Raw genomic sequence first — 6,596 nt, 5'->3', positions numbered from 1 at the left:
CTACAGGCTCTGTAAATCCACCCTGAAGCCATTGAGCGACCATCGAGATTGTTTTTTTATTTTTTATTTATTAAGGCAGGGACACCGCCTCTACCAGTGATTCTGCACAAGAACCATCCTCCCCGCAGTACTCACCAGTACAGAGAGGGACGGCACCTCCAAAGGAGCGGGTACGGGCTGCAGCGACCAGGCCGAGCCCTGGAGTGACGGTCAGGCAACAGCCTCGATACGGTGATTGTATAACCAGACTCCTCCGATGCCCTGACATCCGTCCTAAAGACGATGATAAGCGCCACCTGAGGATCTGGAGCGCCCATTTCTCCCGGAAACCCAGGAACGGCGACAGGACTGGCGCATGCGGAATCCATTACGGCCATGCCTCCAGGCAACCTAAGGGAAGAAAAAAATGCACCTGTGCCTGCGTGAAGGGGAGGAAGGAGGGGGGGGGGGGGGGGCGCCATAATGGCTGCAAATAAGACCCAGAGAGTCTCATTGTACGGAAGGGGCTCTGATCGCAAAGCTGGGACAGTAGGAATACCCCTTAGAAGCTATAGGCACAGGTGCACCGCAATCGGACATGGCAAGCACGAGGGGTTAATCTATAATACTGGACAGGAGACTGGGGGAAGCTAAAACAAGCAGCACATATGAAATATCCTGAGGGAAACATAGGTGAGCGGATCCCTTTTTATTTTTATAAATTACATATGAAAACTCGCCTGCCCAGCGGAGCCCGGTACGGGACCCGGTAAACGCTGCAGGGGGAGGGGGGGCGGGGGTTAGGCGGAGCGACCTAGCTTGCGCCATGGGAGCTAAAGGAGGCCGTCCAAAGCAGCAGGGGGAGGGGTGAGGACCCCATATTGCCCTACATTACCGGGGAGACCAACAATCCCACCCAGCATGCTTAGCCCTAACGCCATGGAACAGAAGCTGGAAGGGGGGGGGGGGGGGAGACACAGCGCAGCGCCACAGACATCACAGGATGGGTCAAAAGAAACGGCGCACACACGCGGGAAGCTGGGGGATAATAAAAGTCAGGGGGGGGTTAGGAGGAACGGCGAGCAGACCGCCGGACCTTCGCTGAAGCGCTGGAGCTGCATGTATACCGCAGCAGCAGCTCCACAAAGCCCCAGAAGCAGGCACAGGGGAGGAGGATGGCGGAGCTCAGCGAACCCTCCCCTCCTCATGTAACTCACCAGGAAGCAGCCAAAGGGCAGAACCACCTGTGGACTCCTGGTGTGGACAGAGCAAAGGGGTATGTCCATACCAATCTGCTTCCACTGGCAAGAGGACATGCCCAGGACAGAGAGGAGGTAGATGTGACCTTCAGGATTTCCTGCACCGCCCCCATCCTGTCTAAGGAGGATCCCCAGGGATTAACCCTCAATGACCCTAATCTGCAACCTACTTAACCATTACTGAGACGGGGCCAGATTCCTAAATGGGGGGAGGGGGGAAGGGGGAGGACCATCAGTCCCTAAGCACCCTCCCTATACAGTCAGGCGCTTTCCAAATTGTGCAGGCGGTGTGCCCGGGGGCCCCTGCTGTGCTGTCCTCCGGGCCTGCAATGTCTGTGTAGTGTAGCTGACACTGTGCAGGCGGTGTGCCCGGGGCCCCTGCTGTGCTGTCCTCCAGGCCTGCAATGTCTGTGTAGTGTAGCTGACATTGTGCAGGCGGTGTGCCCGGGGCCCCTGCTGTGCTGTCCTCCAGGCCTGCAATGTCTGTGTAGTGTAGCTGACACTGTGCAGGCGGTGTGCCCGGGGCCCCTGCTGTGCTGTCCTCCGGGCCTGCAATGTCTGTGTAGTGTAGCTGACATTGTGCAGGCGGTGTGCCCGGGGCCCCTGCTGTGCTGTCCTCCAGGCCTGCAATGCCTGTGTAGTGTAGCTGACACTGTGCAGGCGGTGTGCCCGGGGCCCCTGCTGTGCTGTCCTCTGGGCCTGCAATGTCTGTGTAGTGTAGCTGACATTGTGCAGGCGGTGTGCCCGGGGGCCCCTGCTGTGCTGTCCTCCAGGCCTGCAATGTCTGTGTAGTGTAGCTGACACTGTGCAGGCGGTGTGCCCGGGGCCCCTGCGGTGCTGTCCTCCAGGCCTGCAATGTCTGTGTAGTGTAGCTGACACTGTGCAGGCGGTGTGCCCGGGGCCCCTGCTGTGCTGTCCTCCAGGCCTGCAATGTCTGTGTAGTGTAGCTGACACTGTGCAGGCGGTGTGCCCGGGGCCCCTGCTGTGCTGTCCTCCAGGCTTGTAATGTCTGTGTAGTGTAGCTGACATTGTGCAGGCGGTGTGCCCGGGGCCCCTGCTGTGCTGTCCTCCAGTCCTGCAATGCCTGTGTAGTGTAGCTGACACTGTGCAGGCGGTGTGCCCGGGGCCCCTGCTGTGCTGTCCTCCAGGCCTGCAATGTCTGTGTAGTGTAGCTGACACTGTGCAGGCGGTGTGCCCAGGGCCCCTGCTGTGCTGTCCTCCAGGCCTGCAATGTCTGTGTAGTGTAGCTGACACTGTGCAGGCGGTGTGCCCGGGGCCCCTGCTGTGCTGTCCTCCAGGCCTGCAATGTCTGTGTAGTGTAGCTGACATTGTGCAGGCGGTGTGCCCGGGGCCCCTGCTGTGCTGTCCTCCAGGCCTGCAATGCCTGTGTAGTGTAGCTGACACTGTGCAGGCGGTGTGCCCGGGGCCCCTGCTGTGCTGTCCTCCGGGCCTGCAATGTCTGTGTAGTGTAGCTGACATTGTGCAGGCGGTGTGCCCGGGGGCCCCTGCTGTGCTGTCCTCCTGGCCTGCAATGTCTGTGTAGTGTAGCTGACACTGTGCAGGCGGTGTGCCCGGGGGCCCTGCTGTGCTGTCCTCCAGGCCTGCAATGTCTGTGTAGTGTAGCTGACACTGTGCAGGCGGTGTGCCCGGGGGCCCCTGCTGTGCTGTCCTCCAGGCCTGCAATGTCTGTGTAGTGTAGCTGACACTGTGCAGGCGGTGTGCCCGGGGGCCCTGCTGTGCTGTCCTCCAGGCCTGCAATGTCTGTGTAGTGTAGCTGACACTGTGCAGGCGGTGTGCTCGGGGCCCCTGCTGTGCTGTCCTCCAGGCCTGCAATGTCTGTGTAGTGTAGCTGACATTGTGCAGGCGGTGTGCCCGGGGCCCCTGCTGTGCTGTCCTCCAGGCCTGCAATGCCTGTGTAGTGTAGCTGACACTGTGCAGGCGGTGTGCCCGGGGGCCCCTGCTGTGCTGTCCTCCAGGCCTGCAATGTCTGTGTAGTGTAGCTGACATTGTGCAGGCGGTGTGCCCGGGGCCCCTGCTGTGCTGTCCTCCAGGCCTGCAATGTCTGTGTAGTGTAGCTGACACTGTGCAGGCTGTGTGCTCGGGGCCCCTGCTGTGCTGTCCTCCAGGCCTGCAATGTCTGTGTAGTGTAGCTGACACTGTGCAGGCGGTGTGCCCGGGGCCCCTGCTGTGCTGTCCTCCAGGCCTGCAATGTCTGTGTAGTGTAGCTGACACTGTGCAGGCTGTGTGCCTGGGGCCCCTGCTGTGCTGTCCTCCTGGCCTGCAATGTCTGTGTAGTGTAGCTGACACTGTGCAGGCTGTGTGCCTGGGGCCCCTGCTGTGCTGTCCTCCTGGCCTGCAATGTCTGTGTAGTGTAGCTGACACTGTGCAGGCGGTGTGCCCGGGCCCCTGCTGTGCTGTCCTCCAGGCCTGCAATGTCTGTGTAGTGTAGCTGACACTGTGCAGGCGGTGTGCCCGGGGCCCCTGCTGTGCTGTCCTCCGGGCCTGCAATGTCTGTGTAGTGTAGCTGACACTGTGCAGGCGGTGTGCCCGGGGCCCTGCTGTGCTGTCCTCCAGGCCTGCAATGCCTGTGTAGTGTAGCTGACACTGTGCAGGCGGTGTGCCCGGGGCCCTGCTGTGCTGTCCTCCAGGCCCGCAATGCCTGTGTAGTGTAGCTGACACTGTGCAGGCGGTGTGCCCGGGGCCCCTGCTGTGCTGTCCTCCAGGCCTGCAATGTCTGTGTAGTGTAGCTGACACTGTACAGGCTGTGTGCCCGGGGCCCCTGCTGTGCTGTCCTCCGGGCCTGCAATGTCTGTGTAGTGTAGCTGACACTGTGCAGGCGGTGTGCCCGGGGCCCCTGCGGTGCTGTCCTCCAGGCCTGCAATGTCTGTGTAGTGTAGCTGACACTGTGCAGGCGGTGTGCCCGGGGCCCCTGCTGTGCTGTCCTCCAGGCCTGCAATGTCTGTGTAGTGTAGCTGACACTGTGCAGGTGGTGTGCCCGGGGCCCCTGCTGTGCTGTCCTCCAGGTCTGCAATGTCTGTGTAGTGTAGCTGACATTGTGCAGGCGGTGTGCCCGGGGCCCCTGCTGTGCTGTCCTCCAGGCCTGCAATGTCTGTGTAGTGTAGCTGACACTGTGCAGGCGGTGTGCCCGGGGCCCCTGCTGTGCTGTCCTCCAGGCCTGCAATGTCTGTGTAGTGTAGCTGACATTGTGCAGGCGGTGTGCCCGGGGCCCCTGCTGTGCTGTCCTCCAGGCCTGCAATGTCTGTGTAGTGTAGCTGACACTGTGCAGGCGGTGTGCCCGGGGCCCCTGCTGTGCTGTCCTCCAGGCCTGCAATGTCTGTGTAGTGTAGCTGACATTGTGCAGGCGGTGTGCCCGGGGCCCCTGCTGTGCTGTCCTCCAGGCCTGCAATGTCTGTGTAGTGTAGCTGACATTGTGCAGGCGGTGTGCCCGGGGCCCCTGCTGTGCTGTCCTCCGGGCCTGCAATGTCTGTGTAGTGTAGCTGACACTGTGCAGGCGGTGTGCTCGGGGGCCCCTGCTGTGCTGTCCTCCAGGCCTGCAGTGTCTGTGTAGTGTAGCTGACACTGTGCAGGCGGTGTGCCCGGGGCCCCTGCTATGCTGTCCTCCAGGCCTGCAATGCCTGTGTAGTGTAGCTGACACTGTGAAGGCGGTGTGCCCGGGGCCCCTGCTGTGCTGTCCTCCAGGCCTGCAATGCCTGTGTAGTGTAGCTGACACTGTGCAGGCGGTGTGCCCGGGGCCCCTGCTGTGCTGTCCTCCGGGCCTGTAATGCCTGTGTAGTGTAGCTGACATTGTGCAGGCGGTGTGCCCGGGGCCCCTGCTGTGCTGTCCGCCAGGCCTGCAATGCCTGTGTAGTGTAGCTGACACTGTGCAGGCGGCCCCTGTGTTGGAGCGGCAGTGATGTGACAGATGTGCAGCGGCCCCATCCACAGTAATGGTCCAGACTGTGCAGTCAGTGAGGCCCTGACGCTGCGCACACCACACCGCCTGAACCCCCCTCCGCACATACAGCCGGGGCAGCCTGCAGCCAGGAATTAGCGCCGTCCGAGTGGAGCGCAGAAGCACTTTTAGCTAATTACATTGTGTGTCAGGACGGATTTGTTTGGCTCAGTTTCATCAGACGGACACCAAAACGCTGCGTCCGCCTCCAGAGCGGAATGGATACGGATCGGAGGCAAACTGACGCATTCTGAGCGGATCCTTCTCCATTCAGAATGCATTCGGGCAAAACTGATCTGTTTTGGACGCTTGTGAGAGCCCTGAACGCATCTCAGAAACAAAAAGCCAAAACGCAGGTGTGAGAGTAGCCTAAGCCTGCCAGCCTGTAAATAGATGCCGACGGCGCCCCCCTCTTCTTTCTGGAGACACGTGCCCCGTGCGGTCGCACCCCTCGCCGGCTGTAGAAACAGCCCTGGTGGTCGGGGTTGGGCAGGTGCACCAGGCCGGAGCCTAATATACCTCCAGCCACATAACCACAAGTTCTTTTCTGTCCGGTGAATGCCTAATGTCTGGGGCCTGTACTCCAGTGGCCTAAAATAAAACATTTCTAGGCTCCAGCAGGCCACATTTCAGAGAATTTCCCTTTAAGACACATAAAAATGGCCCCTGATTAAAATACATATTTTATGTGGGAATTTTTGCTCCTGTATGTCACTGTCCATGTTGTGGGACGACTTGTGCACTCATAGTTTGTATTTGGTGGCTGCAAATATGAGCTGAAGGTTTTTCAGGTTCGCCAGCTGAAGGATTGTATTACAGTCCAAAGCCTATTTTTATATAAGCTTATATTTCATCATGATCTATACATTAATACATCTCGCACACAGGAACACGTAGTGGTAAAAGTTCATAGAAAAGCTGCTACTACGAGGTTTTGCTCACATGTCACAATATAGCCTTGGACTCTGGTAGAAGATAAAATAACTAAAATGTGTAGCTGGCTAAAAACATGTGTTACTGGTTAACTTAAACATCATGTCATTTTGGACTATATATGTCTCACGAGATCAATAAAAAAACTCAGAGTAATTTTGAATTACACAGAAGTGTGTCTTGCGTCATTATCACTCTCTCTGGCCAGATAAGGATCAAATCAAGCTGAATACCGAAGTCTTGTACCTGGGGTACAATATAAGGGAAAGATAAGAATATTCCTTACACCTGCTGTTAAAGTCAATGGGGCCTGCTGCAAACGCGCAGTTTGTAAACTAGTTCAAGAACTGTCCCGGCCAATGTTGGTCCATCACTATTTCTGTATTATCACTCATGCAGAAAAGCAACCTTCTGCTGTCCTGTCACTCCCTGCTTCTATTTCTCAGAAATCATAGCTTAGTTTCCTGTAATTC

Source organism: Bufo bufo, chromosome 7 (assembly GCF_905171765.1).
Source record: "Bufo bufo chromosome 7, aBufBuf1.1, whole genome shotgun sequence".
NCBI lineage: Eukaryota > Metazoa > Chordata > Amphibia > Anura > Bufonidae > Bufo > Bufo bufo.
This window is presented reverse-complemented; position numbering follows the sequence as displayed.